Genomic DNA, 16,099 nt, shown 5'->3' with positions numbered 1-16,099 from the left:
TGTACATATGTGCTATACAAAAGGTAAGCTATTACTATTTTTATTATCATCATCATCATAATCAGTAGGTATATATTTTCTTGTCTTGTGTGATGACTCCATAGCATTTAAAAAGAACGATTCAGTACTTCCTTCCCCTGCCTTGGTGATTAAGGAAGCACATGTTTTTGTGAAGGCTGCTGAGCCATCGCAGAGGGAGAGCTGCTACAGAGTATCTTCTGGACCTGTGGTGTACTGTGTGCATGAAGAATAAACGTGTTCTTTTATGTTACTAAGATCTGGAGGTTGTTCTTACTATATCATAACTTGGCATTTCTGATTAATAAATGACCCTGTTGGCAAGTCAATATAGCTTGTTAAAAATTGGCTACAGCCTTCACCAATTTCTAGCTATGTGGTCTTGGAAACTTCTCCATTGCCTCAATTTTGATCTATAGAAAATAAGTGAGACTATTATTTATTGTAAAGGATTATTGTGAGAGTAAAGAAATATAAACTTTATAAATTGCCTCACATGTATTAACCCCTCAGTAATTAGTATTACTATTTTAAAATTTGTAATTAAAAAACCCCAAATATATTAGGGGAACTTTTGATAACTGGTTAATATTGAGAGTCTAGTTAAAACTTTTTTAGACATACTATCTTATCTGTAGCTGGTGGGAGTTGGTGGGGCTGTAAAGTGGAATAGTTTCTATGGAGGAAAATTAGACATTTTTTTTTCAGAATTAAAAATGATCATACCTGCTAACCCAGCATTTCCACTTGTGGGTATTTGTTCTCCACATAAACACAAATATGTATGAAAATGCCTATGTACGTAGATATTCATTGAAATATTGTTTGTGATAGCAAAAGAAGGAAAAATAAACCTAACTAGTTAGCAATAAGGAATTGGTTAAGTAAAGAATAATAAATTCATACTCTGAAATACTATCAGGCAATTTTTAAAATGAAGTGATCCATAATATGGAAAGATCTCTAAGATATACTGTTCGGTAAAAAGTGTAAGATGTGGAGAAGGTTTAATGTGTTTCTACTCATGTAAACAGAAGATGTATATGCATAGAATGTCTAGGGAGAATGGAAGGATGAACAAACAACTGGTAACACTATCTTTGGGAAAAGGAGTTATGTTTTGGGAGAAATAGTTGAATGAAAGATGTATTTTTCATTGTATTTCTTAAATAGTTTTTTTTTTCACTTTTACAATGCAAATAATATAAAGTAGACAAAAGGAAAGATGATGCACCAGGCATGCTTTTGTCATTTTGCTGTCACTAAAGGGTTGTTTATGGGTAAATGAATTGAGTGAGATTGAAATGAGTTTTTTTGCTACACTCGAGTGTTACTTTTATATACAGAAAAAGCAATTTAGAAAAATTATTTTTAAGACTAAATATTAAAATTAACATATATTTCCCTCTTGCTTTAAGCTTATTTCACAAATTTTTAGTTCTATTCATAAGTTTGCCAGATTTTGATAATTATTTCTAAGGAGGATTTAAATAATGTGTACTCCTGTTTCTAAATTTAATCATGCATCCTCGAACTTTAAGCAGTCTTCTATTATTATATTAGATTTCTTTTTCAAATACTTGTTGTCTATGATAAAAATACTTCTAAGTTTTAAACATTCTTATAAGTCTAATAGATTAAACTTATATCACTATTTAAAAATTAGTAAGGCTTCAGCTTAAAGACATTAATCTAAATCAATTACTCAATTATACATTTTTAAATTGTCTTTTAAAAGACTGTCACTCTAATAGCCAAACTGTCTTAAACAATATAAGGCAAGAATGCTAATGATTGTATGAGATAGAATCTTGAGTAAGGTGGGTATTGATTTTACATGTGCAGAGCAGTTAAGAAACTTGACTAAGTTCATATAACTAAATAATAGCAAAATAGGATCGAGGTTTGTCTGATTTCAATTTCCTATAACCTTCACACTATGTTACCTGCTTTACCACATGCTAGAGACTAGCAAAAAAGAATTTTATTAACTCATGTATTTAAAAGTTCAAGAAGTAGGGCTAGCTTCTAGTGTAGTTGGATATTGGGGTTCAAAAGATAACTTCATTATCCAGTTTTACCCTCATACTCTTGCAGCTTTGCTTTTTCATGTGTTAGCTCCATTTTTAGCTGCAGAAACAAGTCTTATATTTACCTACCGTCTAATCAAATGCTGGTATTTCGTTTTTCTGAAATTCTCCAGCAAAGACCTCATCATATCCTATTTCTCCATTTTTACAATAGCTGCATCCCTGAAATATAACAACTAGCCAGGGAAATAAGATATACTGATTCCCTTAGCTAAAGCAAGATCAACCTTAATGTGAGGTTCTATTTTAACAAATCATGTGGATCAAGAGTGACAAATAGGTGAGGCAAATGTGAGGAGAAAATCTGTTATTGTTAAAGGAAATTCTGAAGTGAATCCTGCCCTTTCTGCATCTACTAGGCTTGTTATTTGAAGACTTTTTAGAATTCCAGAATCACCTATTAAAGTTGAAATGTCTACTTTTAACTTAATTAACCAATACCTTTAGTGTGATCTGGGGGAAGGAGGGGAGAGTGGCCTATATTTTGGCAACACAAGCTTTCCAGAGTAAATGGCTGCTGATTGGCAGATAGCTGGTATGAAGAATCATAGTGAGAATTGTACCAAGAGTAGATAGAGAGTATTGGACAAAAGATGCAATAAAAAGTGACACTTCCCTTAGCGGTTATCAGAGCCCCAGTTAAGCTGCTAGGTATTTGTTCAAGGCTAGGAGACTTAGGCACTAATAAGAGGAAGTTGTTACACCAGTGTAAGAGGAATTGGACCATGTGGCGTGTTGTTAAGATAGGCAGTAAGGGCAGGGTTCTTAGTACCAGAATTCTATGAGGCAATGACTAAGACTTGGCTGGACACCAATACAGGAGTCACGGCTAGAGTAGTGAGAGCAGATTTCATAACAAGCAAGAACATTTGCTTTTAACTTAAGTTTCTTCTGCCTAAGGTCAGAATTAGCTCTGATAAAAATGGCTCCTGGAAACTGGCCTCAGACTTGAAAAAATAAACTTTGGAGAAGTGGGACCTGAAAGCTTCCAATCAAGGCACCATGTGTCCTCAGGATTCTTCTCTAGGTCTCTTCTTTTAGAACACAGCTTGCCTTCATTTTCCCAAATATTATGTCTTATATTTTTTGTCCCGGGGATTTTTTCCAGCTTTATTGAAATAAAATTGGCAAAAAAAAAAAAATAATAACATTGTATAAGTTTAAGATGTATAATATGATTACTTGATATATTGTGAAATGATAAGGTTAGTTGACACATCCATCACTTGATATAGTTACAATTTTTGTGTGTGTGGTGAGAATATTTGATTTACTCTCTTAGCAAATGTCAAATATACAATACAGTATTGTTAATGATAGTTACCATGCTGTACATTAAAGCCTCAGAACTTATTCATCTTACACCTGAAAGTTTGTACTTTTTGACCAACATCACCCCATTTCTCCCACCCTGGCCCCTGGCAACCACTAACCTACTCTCTGTTTCTGTGATTTCGGCTTTTTTAGGTTCCACATATGTGAGATCATACAATATTGGTCTTGTTCTGTCTGACTTATTTCACTTAACCTAATGCCTGAAGAAGAGTCATCCATGCTGTCACAAATGGCAGGATTTCCTTTTTCATGACCGAATAATATTCCATTAGATATATTTAATACATATAAATATTTTTGCACATATTTATTTACAGCTAGTAAGATCATCTTCTGTTAAATAATAAGGCACCATTTATATATACATATATGATGTGCACACAAAGAAGCAAAGGGAGGGACTTCCATGGTGATGCAGTGGTTAAAACTCCAAGTTCCCGATGCAGGAAGCCCTAGTTCGATCCTTAGTCAGGGAACTAGATCCCACATGCGTGCCATAACTAAAGAGCCAGCACTAAGGAACCTGCGAGCCGCAACTAAGGAGACTGCCTGACACAACTAAGACCCAGTGCAACCAAATAAATAAGTGAAATATTCAAAAAACCCAAAAACTAAGTAGCTATAGAATTCACAAATTTTGCTGTTAAGAAACAGATTGTGACTTTCAATAATAAATATTTATTTAAGAAAAAGAGAAGCAAAGGGAGCTGAAGTGTACATTAGTATCTGGTAAGGAAGTTTATGTGGCAGCAACTTTACTAGAAAACTAGAATACATGTTATTTTAGATGGAACTTTTTGTCTGTGATCTTTGGTAGAAAAAAGTCTCTTTAGGTTTCTTCACTATAAAAATGTTGCATTAGTTTAAAAAAATAATATTCATATGTATTTTCTTTATCCATTCATTTGTCACCAGACAGGTTGTTTCCATGTCTTGGCTATTGTGAATAATGCTGCAATGAACTTGGGGGTGTATATATCTTTTCTAGTTAGTGTTTTTGTTTTCTTTGAGTAAATACCTGCAAGTGGAATTGCTGGATTACATGCTAGTTCTATTTTTAATTTTTTTTAGGAACTGCCATACTGCTTTCCATAGTGGCTGAACCAATTTAAATTCTAACAGTGCACAAGGGTTCCTTTTTCTCCACATCCTTGCCAACACATGTTATCTCTTGTTTTTTTGATAATAGCCATTCTGACAGGTATGAGGTGGTATCCCAATGTGATTTTGATTTGCACTTCCCTGATGATTAATGATGTTAAGTATCTTTCATGTATTTCTTGGCCAGTTGTAAATCTTCTTTGGAAAAATGTCTATTCAAGTCCTTTGCCTGTCCTGAGGATTTAAATAATCAATTGAATGTATAGGTTTGTGTTAATGTGCTTTTGTGCAAATTACCTTTTTTAGGGATTAGTTTAGGCAACCATAGATCAAGGGAATAACACTGGTGTTAAGTAGTTAATTATCAGGATGTTAGAAACATTGATATAGAACCTAAATACAAGAAAATCCTTGGTCATACACAAATTAGTTTAAAAGCAATTTAGATACCTATCCATTGCTGAAGGTAATGAGGCTAACTCTATTCTTTCTTTAAAAAAAATCTCGGTCAAATTTGCAGATAGAGCCTGGAGCATCTTATCATGGCAGAAAATAAGGAAATGACATAAGGGGGAAAAAAAACCCACAATGATAGTGACAGGATATATCAAAGGGTCACAGGAGCTAACTGAAAGAGCTCCTGATGGGCAAACTTGGAATAATTCAGATAACAAAGTAAAGAATACAGACATAAGACAAAGATGCAACTAGGTATAATGGGAAGAGTATTAGATTTGTAACTGGGCAGTACAGTTCTGGTCTTAAATGTGCCATTTCATAGAGCATAACTTCTTTACCTCTCAAAGACTAACTAACTTTCATAGATGATTCACTTTAGAAGAGACCTTTTCCCATTGCTCTAGCTTCCATAAAATGGGTCTTTTTCCCTAAACACTCCTAGCCTCTTATCCTGTCCTTACTTCTTGTGGCAATGGAATGAGTTTCCTTGATGGTAGGTGAGAGTCATTAATTTATGATTCTTGATTGAATGGGGATAACCTAGAAATGGTTCTAAATGTGAGGTATTTGTTGTTCTATCCTTTCTTTTCTACTCTGGACCAACGTGAAACAGCTGAACAATGGCTGAAGCATTTGCTGTTTGGGCAACATGTTCTCTTGGGATTCAGCATTTTTCTATCTTCTTTACTGAGACTTTGTTTAAAGAGATCACCAGCACACTATATATAAACTTAAGATTCTGCCTTCTAATTTCTGAGAAAATTAGTTCTTCCAGTTTTATAAACTCTCTAGAAGAGTGGAGTGTGTGATTTGATTGTTCTACAACCAGCTAGGAAGTGAGTAGTCCCATTTCGGCTTCACACTATGTCCTCCATACTAGTTTTTATCAAACATATAGGAGATGTTTTGATTTACCTTCTGCCTTTGACTTAGTGCTCAATTGGTTCCAAACTTAGATGGGAAAAGGGAGGTGTTATTTGCTGAGACTCTCAAACCAACCTCAGCATTTCATAAAACCAAATAAAATAATTTATGCTCTGGTAGCTTGAAAATAATAAATCATCATATAAATGTAACTTGTTATCATAGTAAAATGGAAGCTTTTGAAACTAACAGCCATAAGTGTTGTACTTCTATGTAAAAAATATTGTTACAACTTCTGTTACTACCCAAAATAATAATGAAATTCTCAGCTTGTTTAAAGTTCGTGGCAATCTTGCTTAGCTTTAGAGTGGACTCTTACACATTCCTAATTACCAATTATTTCCCTCTCTTTTTGCCCCTTACACGTTCAATATAAAACCATGCTTTTAATTAACTTCTGCTTAGTAAATAGGTATTAAGATGCACACTTTGTGCTTCAGAACCACAATTAAAGCAGTAGGGTTAGTTTTTGCAGCGTTATTCTAATTAAAATACTTTTAGCTGTATTTGGCATGCATTAAAATGTCAAGTAATTGACAGCCCATAAGTGAAAAATTGATCCAATTATCAAGCCAGCTAGAACTTTTTTCTTTTTTCAACTGCAAAGATTTATTATGGCCATTAGAATTACAGATGTTTATATGTTTGCTTTTAGTAATTGGAATTCATTTAACTTTGCCATGCCCTCGGTGTTGTTTCTGCTCTTCAGTGGGATATACGATTCTTCAATCTTTGAAGTGCGCATTTAGAGAAAGCCTCCCAATTCTCTCTTCACGTGGAGGAGATAATCATGCTTTCACTGGAGTTTAGGGAATAGATCTTTCTTTTCATGTCTCCAGATGGTCCTTTTAGTAATGAATCACAGAGGAACATAGTTTATCCTAAGATATGGCTTCTCTACAACATCTTATTTTTTAAATTAATGATATAAATCTTTAACAAATTACTTAATTTAAGATATGCAAATAGAGTAAAACAAAAGAAAATATAATAAATGTTAACTTCTAATTGCAACTATTTGGTTAGTCTCTCCTGCAAAGTAATAAAAATATTTAATCCTCTCAATAAAAGCCAGCCCCAAACCCTCCAAAATATCAATTCTATATAGGCTTGAAAGGTGTTTAATTTAGAATGATTATTAATAAAGCAGAAAAGAAAAAGATGGGGAGGATTAATATTTATTCAGTTAGTTATATTGAGTTATTGGACTAGTACTGTGGGGAAGCAATACATATTATTTTTTAAGAATCTTCATCAGTAAATATTAGCCAACTAGGAAAAACGTCACTGCAGAGTATAGGTTGTAGGTATTAAATTTGTTTGTACCTGGATCTAATAACTGTAACTGGAATAAATATCAAACTGATTCATTTGGTATGGATGCCATAGACATATTATTCCACCGAGGGCATTTTAATAGATATATCTAAATCCTAAACAAGCCTTCCCTTACCCAAGACTTCATAATAACATGTGTCTCTTTAAAGTAAATGCAAAGTTCCCAGCTTAGTACTCAGTGTCTTTTATCACAAGACCCTGGTACCTCCACTAATTTCGCCATATTCCTGGAAATCCTGATCTAGGCCACCCAGCAACATCCAACACATCTTGATCAATAATCCCACTTCTTTGCTTTTTCCTTTCCTATTTTCTTATTTCCCAGTAGTCTTCACTCTACCTATACAAAAGTTCCAGGAAGACCAGGCTAAAACTTACTATCACCAAGACCATACCTTCATGAACCTATCCCAGAAATAAAATTCTTCTAATTCTAAATTCTACAGTAGTCTTACAGTTTGTGCTTCACTATAAGAAAGGTATTTAGAGTCAGTTCTCATTTCATGGTAGTTATGTTCTGTAAAGTCACTGCAAATATGAATCATTGCTTCTTGGTGAAATAAAGGTGAATAAAGAGAGGTCTGGAAGCTTCTTGTCATTACAGTTTTCTTAACTGATCAAGAGGTAATCTTGTTTTATGTGTGCTTCTATTTCAAGACATCTTATTTAATATACATTGTTGATTCATTAACATTGAGCTCCTGGAAAACAACACTATACCGCATGAGTGAATAAAGCATCTAACACCTATTTTTCATAAGGCACATCACAGCCTTCTTGGACTTAAGAACACTGGATAACACTTCAGCATTAGGCTTGGGGGTCATTTTAAACAGCAAAATCGCCAAGAAAAAGCACAAAAGTGTGAAAAATGTGGCGCTAAATAGAGCATGAAAAGAACACATTTTACAGTATGAAAGCTGAAATAAGATTTCAGGGAGAAACCTTATTTGACCTCAGCTGAGACCATGTGCATGGGGCAACTTAATTTTTTGCTACACTGAACATGTGCATGTCCATGAATGGAATGACTGTAAAAATCCTAGAGTATTGATTTTAGGGTTGCAAATAAATTAAAATTGGTGAATTCATAATAATGGAATCATGGAATTCATAAATAATGAGGATCAACTGCATATTTCTTTACACCATCTTTTTTATTTTTATTTTTTGGTACGCGGGCCTCTCACTGCTGTGGCCTCTCCCGTTGCGGAGCACAGGCTCCGGACGCGCAGGCTCAGCGGCCATGGCTCATGGGCCTAGCTGCTCCGTGGCATGTGGGATCTTCCCGGACCGGGGCACGAACCCGTGTCCCCTGCATCGGCAGGCGGACTCTCAACCACTGCGGCACCAGGGAAGCCCTCTTACACCATCTTGTCTTGTCTTCAGAATTACATCCTCCCCCCAATTCTGATGATCCATTGTAATACATTTAATGACACTTGCTGAATGTGAAAATAAATGTTACTTTGACACAAATAGTATCATACATGTGATACTGCTATACAAATTAATTTGATTATGTAATCTCTGGCCTTACCTGGAAACATGGATTTAAAGTGCTCTGAGCAATTTTTTTTAAGAACTTTAAAAAGTAAATATAGGGGCTTCCCTGGTGGTGCAGTGGTTGAGAGTCCGCCTGCCGATGCAGGGGACACGGGTTCGTGCCCCTGTCCGGGAAGATCCCACATGCCGCGAAGTGGCTGGGCCCGTGAGCCATGGCCGCTGAGCCTGCGTGTCCGGAGCCTGTGCTCCGCAACGGGAGAGGCCGCAACAGTGAGAGGCCCGCGTACCGCAAAATAATAATAATAATAATTTATTATGCCACATTCAAATTTGGCAAAAATAAATAAAATAACATTCTCTCTTGTATCCTGTTTCATTAATTCACCTATTTAGATTGTTCACCAAGAGGATTCATTGCTTCCCTTAGATAATTAATATATAGTACAATCTAAGGACCCTAGTAGAATATCCCCCAACCTCCTGTATTATGCTGATATTAGCAATAGTTGGTTTGTTTTATAACTGGTATAAAAATGAAACTGATTGCTTTTTAATTTCTTCTCTGTCCATTGGGAGGAGCCATTGCCTTTTAGGAATAGAAGAAAGCACGGTTACATAGAAAGTTGTCTCTTTGTTTTTTATTTTCATCTGGTAACTGACCTTTGTGGCTCTGGATCAAATTTTCCTCTAGGAAACATGGGTGTTTCAGTAATGTCTGTATTATTACTAACTCTATTCATAATAAACAACTCCACACAGCAGGTCCTTTTCAGTGGAGGGTGCCTAACACAATGCATGCACAATTTAACAACTTTAGAAATAAAAGAGCTACGTTGATTTTAATGGGTTTGGCTTTGTTTTTTGTTTGTTTGCTTGTTTTGTTTTTTTTTTTTTTAAAGAATAACAGAGTAAAATGTGTACTGGAAAACCATACAACAAATTGGTCTTTAAGCTTTATGTAACTCTTTCAGCTTTCAGATACTTCTTCACCTCTATAATTATTTAAGCATTAAATATGTTCTTCTCTAGAAGAATTTTTTTTAAAAAAACCCTTAAATATTTGCTTAGTTGCAAGGATTAAACTGCAAATACGAATTATTTGAGAATCAATCCTATACTTATTGTGCAAAATGTGAAAATACTAAATTTAGTTTGATGTACTGAAATACTACACAATTAGAAATTGAGCATTGTATTTGATATGCTTGCTTAGGAATTGATCTTTTGATCTTTTTCTCGAAAACTATTTATTATGGAAAACATGTTGCAAAGGAGTAGGCAGTGGGGCTTAAAGCATGGACACTGAACAGAGCCAATATACAATACATTTTTTTAAATGAATTCAGCTTACAAACATCAAAATACTAAGACCCAAGTTCTTTCAGGAATTTAAAGGCATAATAATTTATTAGGGATAAATATATAAATATATACATTTGGGAATCAACAACACAGAAATCATATTGAAAGTCACTCAATTGAATGAGACCTCTAGTGAGAGCATTTAGATAAAGCACATGACAAGAAGACAGTCAATGATTGAAGCTTGGGACAGGCAAGGCTTAGAGGCTGAGCAGAGGCTATGAAGGCGTGACCACTGAGAGAAGAAAACCAGGAATATGTGGTTTCCCAGACGACAAGGTAATAGAGTATCTGATGAAGGATTTGATGGAAAGTAATATAAAAATCACAGTTCTGGTTTCTGGACTGGCATGGAAGGACCTTGGAAATCATCACTCCCATCCTCAAGACAAGAAAAAAGCTGATTGAAGTGAAAGTCTACAATTTTTCTTAGATCCAGAGAACGGAGGTCATAGGGCAAACAGCTGCTCTAAAATTGTAGACAGACGAGTGAATACCTAAACAGAAACCCTGGGGCATAAACCACTTCTAGAGCCAGTACTCAGGTAATAAAACAAACTGTAATTGACAATATTCAGGAAGTTCCTGGTGGCGCAGTGGTTGAGAGTCCGCCTGCCGATGCAGGCAGGGGACACGGGTTCGTGCCCCGGTCCGGGAAGATCCCACATGCCGCAGAGCGGCTGGGCCCGTGAGCCATGGCCGCTGAGCCTGCACGTCCGGAGCCTGTGCTCCGCAACGGGAGAGGCCACAGCAGTGAAAAGCTGTTTATAGCAATTCATGCCTTTACATCAGAATACTTTTTATTAATTGAAGTGTTCAAATTCATCATTTTTGTTTTGTACTTTTTTTATTGGTCCTTTTCAGTTCCTAATAATAAATTTTAAAATAACAAAAAAAAATCCTTTACAAATGTCCAAACAAGGAGTCTGCAATTTCTCATTATTGTATTGAAACTTTCAAAATAGTCTTTACAGATGGCAGTCGAAATTGAGTATTACCAACTCTTAACATGAGCCTAAAAATGTCTCTGGTCACTTCAATGCCAACTTCCTGAGAGAGGAAGTCAGGGTGGGAAGATGTAATGGTCTTAACCAATTGCAGTTAAAATATCCTACTTTTGCAAGTTTTACAATAATACTTGGTCATATGAATACATTGTTAGGAACCTTCCCATTGTCTTAGACAGTAACTGTTCAAGTAAGGAGCACAGTTCAGTTTTAAATTTACTTTCACTCAGTGTTTAATTTACCTGATTCTGTCACCATTTCATTGTTTTTCCCATAGATTGTTTGTAGGTTCATAAAGCCTATGTAAAATCTTTCTACGTGCTTACTTTAGAAGAACGTTATAGGAAAGAACTACCAGATCTAGCTCCATCTATTTCTCCCCCACCCCACCCCCAAGGAACTTTACTATACAATTAGAAATTAAAACTTTTCAGTGGTTACAGGCTCTACTTCTATAGTTTAGGTGAAAGGTGATAAATGAAGGACAGAAAATTAGCTCTACTAACATTTACTGAACTCATATAGAAATAAACTTTATCATATGAAAGAATTTTATTGTTGATGTTGAAGTAGCTGTTTGGAAACTATTGTCTCTGATAGCCATTTATGATCCACCTGGTCCTGTTTCTCTGTCTCTTTTTGCTCTCGCTCTCTCTTATTACATTTATCTATCTTTCCATCTCTCTCTCTAATATCTAAAATAGTTGGATTATTACTAAGGACTTTTTGAAGATGACAAATAATTATAGGAGGAGAGAACTCAATACATATATGCAGCTTATTATAAAAGTCTCTACAAGAAACTATTAAGAATGCAATTCTGATGTTATCCTTCAGCCCTTAACTAAAGGTTTAGTGTCAACTCTCAATGCAATGCTGGCACTCAATATGAACCTGAAATGTTGATGATAAATAATTTCAACTCAAACCCTCAAGTTCTTTGCTTTAACAAGGAATCGAAGCCATTCTCATCTATCTCCTTATAATTCTTGAAAAAGAGGTGTAGCCTTTTCTGTTCACATATATATTAAAAAATGAAGACAAAAACAAATAGCTCACCATATTGAGCTCAATTTAGGTGTATAAACCAAACTAAAAATCTATGTAGCTCAGCAAAACCAAGAGGCATTGACGTTTGAACATTTTTATATAAAAAACTACCTCCTCTCTCTGGCCACCATTTCTAATTGGTTACTGATTGTTAATGATGATTTTTTAAAAATAACACCTCTTCCATTTGCCTAGCCCCAAATAGATTTCTCTGAAAGTTATCTGTATTTTTTCACAAAGATGTCTTTTTTTCCTATTTTAAATCTCTATTCCTTTGTATCCATTGTTTAAACTCCTGCCAAATTAATCTACCTAGACAATTACTTATGATATCACTTTACAGGTAAAATATGTTCAATCATTTTCCATTTTCTATGAAGTAAATGCTAATTTCTTGATGCTGGAATTTTAGACTTTAACCTGTAATTATCATCAGATATGCTAATTTGTCCCTTGGTCAAAACATGTATGTCGAACATTGATTTAGAAGACATCTATTTTGGTCTATCCCAAAATAATTCGCACATTTTTTTATAGCCAGACCCCAACTTTTATTTGGAGAGTAGCCACCTCTTCACTTCCCCACGGTATTTTACATATATGTGTCATGTATCACTTTTTGCATTCTACCATGCATTATGATTATTTTTCTGCCAGCTGTAGCACAGTGAAGAATAGCACTTTTTGTGGTATTTGGTGAATTAAGGTGGAACAGCTTATTCCCACTATTTATTGTGCAACCCTGGATAAGATGCTAAATTTCTCTGAACTTCAGTTTTTATGGTGATTAAGTGAACATGAGAAAATATTTAGTTCTAGAACTATAATAGAAATACTTCAGCAACATATGTACAAAATTTTTTATTCAATAATTGAATAACTATTTACTAAGTATTATGTACAAAGCACTGAGCTAAGAACGACATTGTAACTAACACATAGTATGTTCTGTTCAATCAAAGTTTGTAAAAGAGCACTCATTATGTTCCTAGTTAGAATGAAAGCCTGGAAGAAACGGTTCATAATTTATTTTATTCATCAAAACACTTATTACATTGCTCTTATCATATTCAATGATGTTTTTAATAAAACTTTAGGAGGAAATTAGAAATGAAATATTTAGAGTCAGCAAAGTTGCCATCTGGTTAACTGTACAGAAAGAAAGACAAGTACCAGATTTCCTTCTGTACTGTTTGCTTTAAAGAATTATTGATATGTAAGTATCACTAATAAAGAAAACAAATCTTTAGGGAATGGCTGTACACAGTGCCAAAATATCTTTAAGAAGTTGTCATTTTGCTCATGTAGTTGTCGTTTAGAAGAACTGAGTTTAATAGAAGAGAATATTATTTCAACAAATTTCATCAGTAGTATTTTCTTTCTATGTCATGTTCCAATATGGCAACTGTATCATGTTCCAGTATGGCAACTTTAAATCTTATATCAATGTAACATTTCCCTAACCACTAGAGCTTTAAAAAAACATATTCATTAGACTTTTCATTTCTCTACCATTAAAAATGCTCACGGCAATAATTGTCAACAGCTCTGTGTTTGTCACAAAAAAAAAAGCCTCGGAGGCAACTTTCATTCCCTGGAATCATTGCAAATAGACTTGGGGGGCGGACAGGGAAGCACAGTTCTTGTAAATATAGAATGGTGTGTATTTGCAGAGCATTTTTGTAATGGATATGGTCATTTCCAAAGTATGAGGGTACTTTAGAGATAATGGATTATCTTTTTTCCAAAAGGTATGCTTTTAATCTTTTAGATATCTGGTACCCTAAGGAACAACCTTTTTAACATTTGCATTACTTATTTTACTGAATTATTTTAAAACAGGTACTTCAACGTGTATTTTAATTATTAATATTTTTATTTCCCTTATTAACATTTTATTGAGAACAGATATTTACTATCTCTATGAAAATATTGTTTCATAAAAGTACTACCATAAATTCAATGTCATTATTTAAACAAATAGACTTGTATCTTTATAAGTTTACATATATAAACCATAGCATGTTTAAAGCAATATGTCTATATATATATATACATATATATTGTGATATATATACATATATATTGTGATATATATACAATATACTATATAATAACATCTATAACACATAGTGTATATATAGTATATATTATATATATGCACCACTACATTTGTATCACAATGTGTATATATATATATATATATATGGAAAAATGTATATATTTATATGTCACACACACACAGACATACACACACACACACACACACAGAGGTTGTATTCCTGGCATTCTCTTCCCTGAGAAACAAGGTTCTGATCCTATAAAAGTTAAAATCGATGAAAAAAGTTTCTCAAATACTTTTCATGTGTTCTGTGGCCAAGCATATCAGCGTGATTGAGAGTTAGATTCACCTGTAGGCTTAAATTGGGTAACATTTGTAAGACAGTTTCAGAAGTTCTCTAGATAAAGACATTTGAAAGGTCATGCTGTGTTTAATGTACTCTATTGCAGAAGTCAAGACCACACTACTGATTTAAAATGAAATTTGGCTAACAGCTCCCTTTACAGCTACTCTCAACAACCCAAATTCATTAAGATTTAGGCAGACTTTAAATATCTAGGTAGCTTTAAAGGAATAGAGCTCATGATACCAAATACTATTAGCTAACTGAAAGCAACTGTCTGGAAAAACTTTCATTCATTATTGGAAAGAAAATCTTAACCATGATAAATACTTGGCTAAGCATTTCACCATAGAACATTCAGCATATTTATTATAAAATCAATGCCACCTAACTACACATAGGAAATTATTTCACAAATATTTTACCGTCAATTATTTGACTCAGAATCAGTATTGGTAAAAAAGTATAATTTGTGCAATTATCTTTCTATTATGAGATAAGTAAAAAAATACAATAGTATCAGTTTCCTTCATTCCAAACCTCTATTTTATATATAGGAATGGACAACAGTTCTCAGAGAATAAATAGGCATAACCTGGTTGATATGTGGTTGAGAATATTCTAGAAAGAGAATTATAAAAAAGTAAAATACTATAGACAGGGAGATGAAAAATCTTTGGTTGTAATATTTCTAGGACATGTAATTCTTAGCATGTCCTTATATACTAGATTGGGTCAGAGTTCCCGATTACCAGAAAATTGCAATTGAACAAAACCCCAAAACAAGAGTAAATGGTTTTTATTGGCAACACTGAGAATGGACAAATTTAAAAAAAATAAAAGAATGAAAGAAAAAAGAAATAAATGCTTTTGAGAAAACTGTATGGAGTGAGGGGATGAGTGGGGAAGAAACTAACAACCAAGAAAAAGAAAAGGAAGAAGAACATAGCTCTAACAATAATCTACTGAAAAATCTAGAAGAAAATGTCAGGAACGTTTTTATTTGTATCCTCAAAAGAATTTAGAATGACTTGGCCTCTATAAAATAGGAGCAAACAATTATTAGGATAGAAAACACTGAAATGGAAATTCTTTAAGATTAGTTGAAAAGTCAACAGGATAAAAAGGATGCTTTCAGAATGAGCTGAAAAAGGAATCTGACGTGGTTATGAAAGATTGCAAGAGTATCAACAAACACAGTGGCAAAATTAAATCCTCACTGAAATCAATAAAAGATAAAATTTACATTGAGAAAAATCAAATCACTGACCTAAAGGTCAAGTTTGAAAAGTTCTCCAAGGTTGCAAAGGAAGAGGACAAAGAGATAAATAAAGTGAGAGATGGCATTAAACATAGGAAAAGAGAGACAGGGGAGAAAATATTCTAAGGAGAAATGAAAACAAGTAAAATATAAAATCTAGGTAACATGGATTCAACATTTTAAAAATAGGATCTATGTATTCAGAGTGGTGTTTCACCTCATTCAGGACAAAATCAAAGAAAA

The sequence above is a fragment of the Delphinapterus leucas genome, chromosome 11 (genome assembly GCF_059928025.1).
Source record: "Delphinapterus leucas isolate spDelLeu-1000000601 "Yukka" chromosome 11, BTC_Dleu_Yukka2, whole genome shotgun sequence".
Lineage (NCBI taxonomy): Eukaryota > Metazoa > Chordata > Mammalia > Artiodactyla > Monodontidae > Delphinapterus > Delphinapterus leucas.
This window is presented reverse-complemented; position numbering follows the sequence as displayed.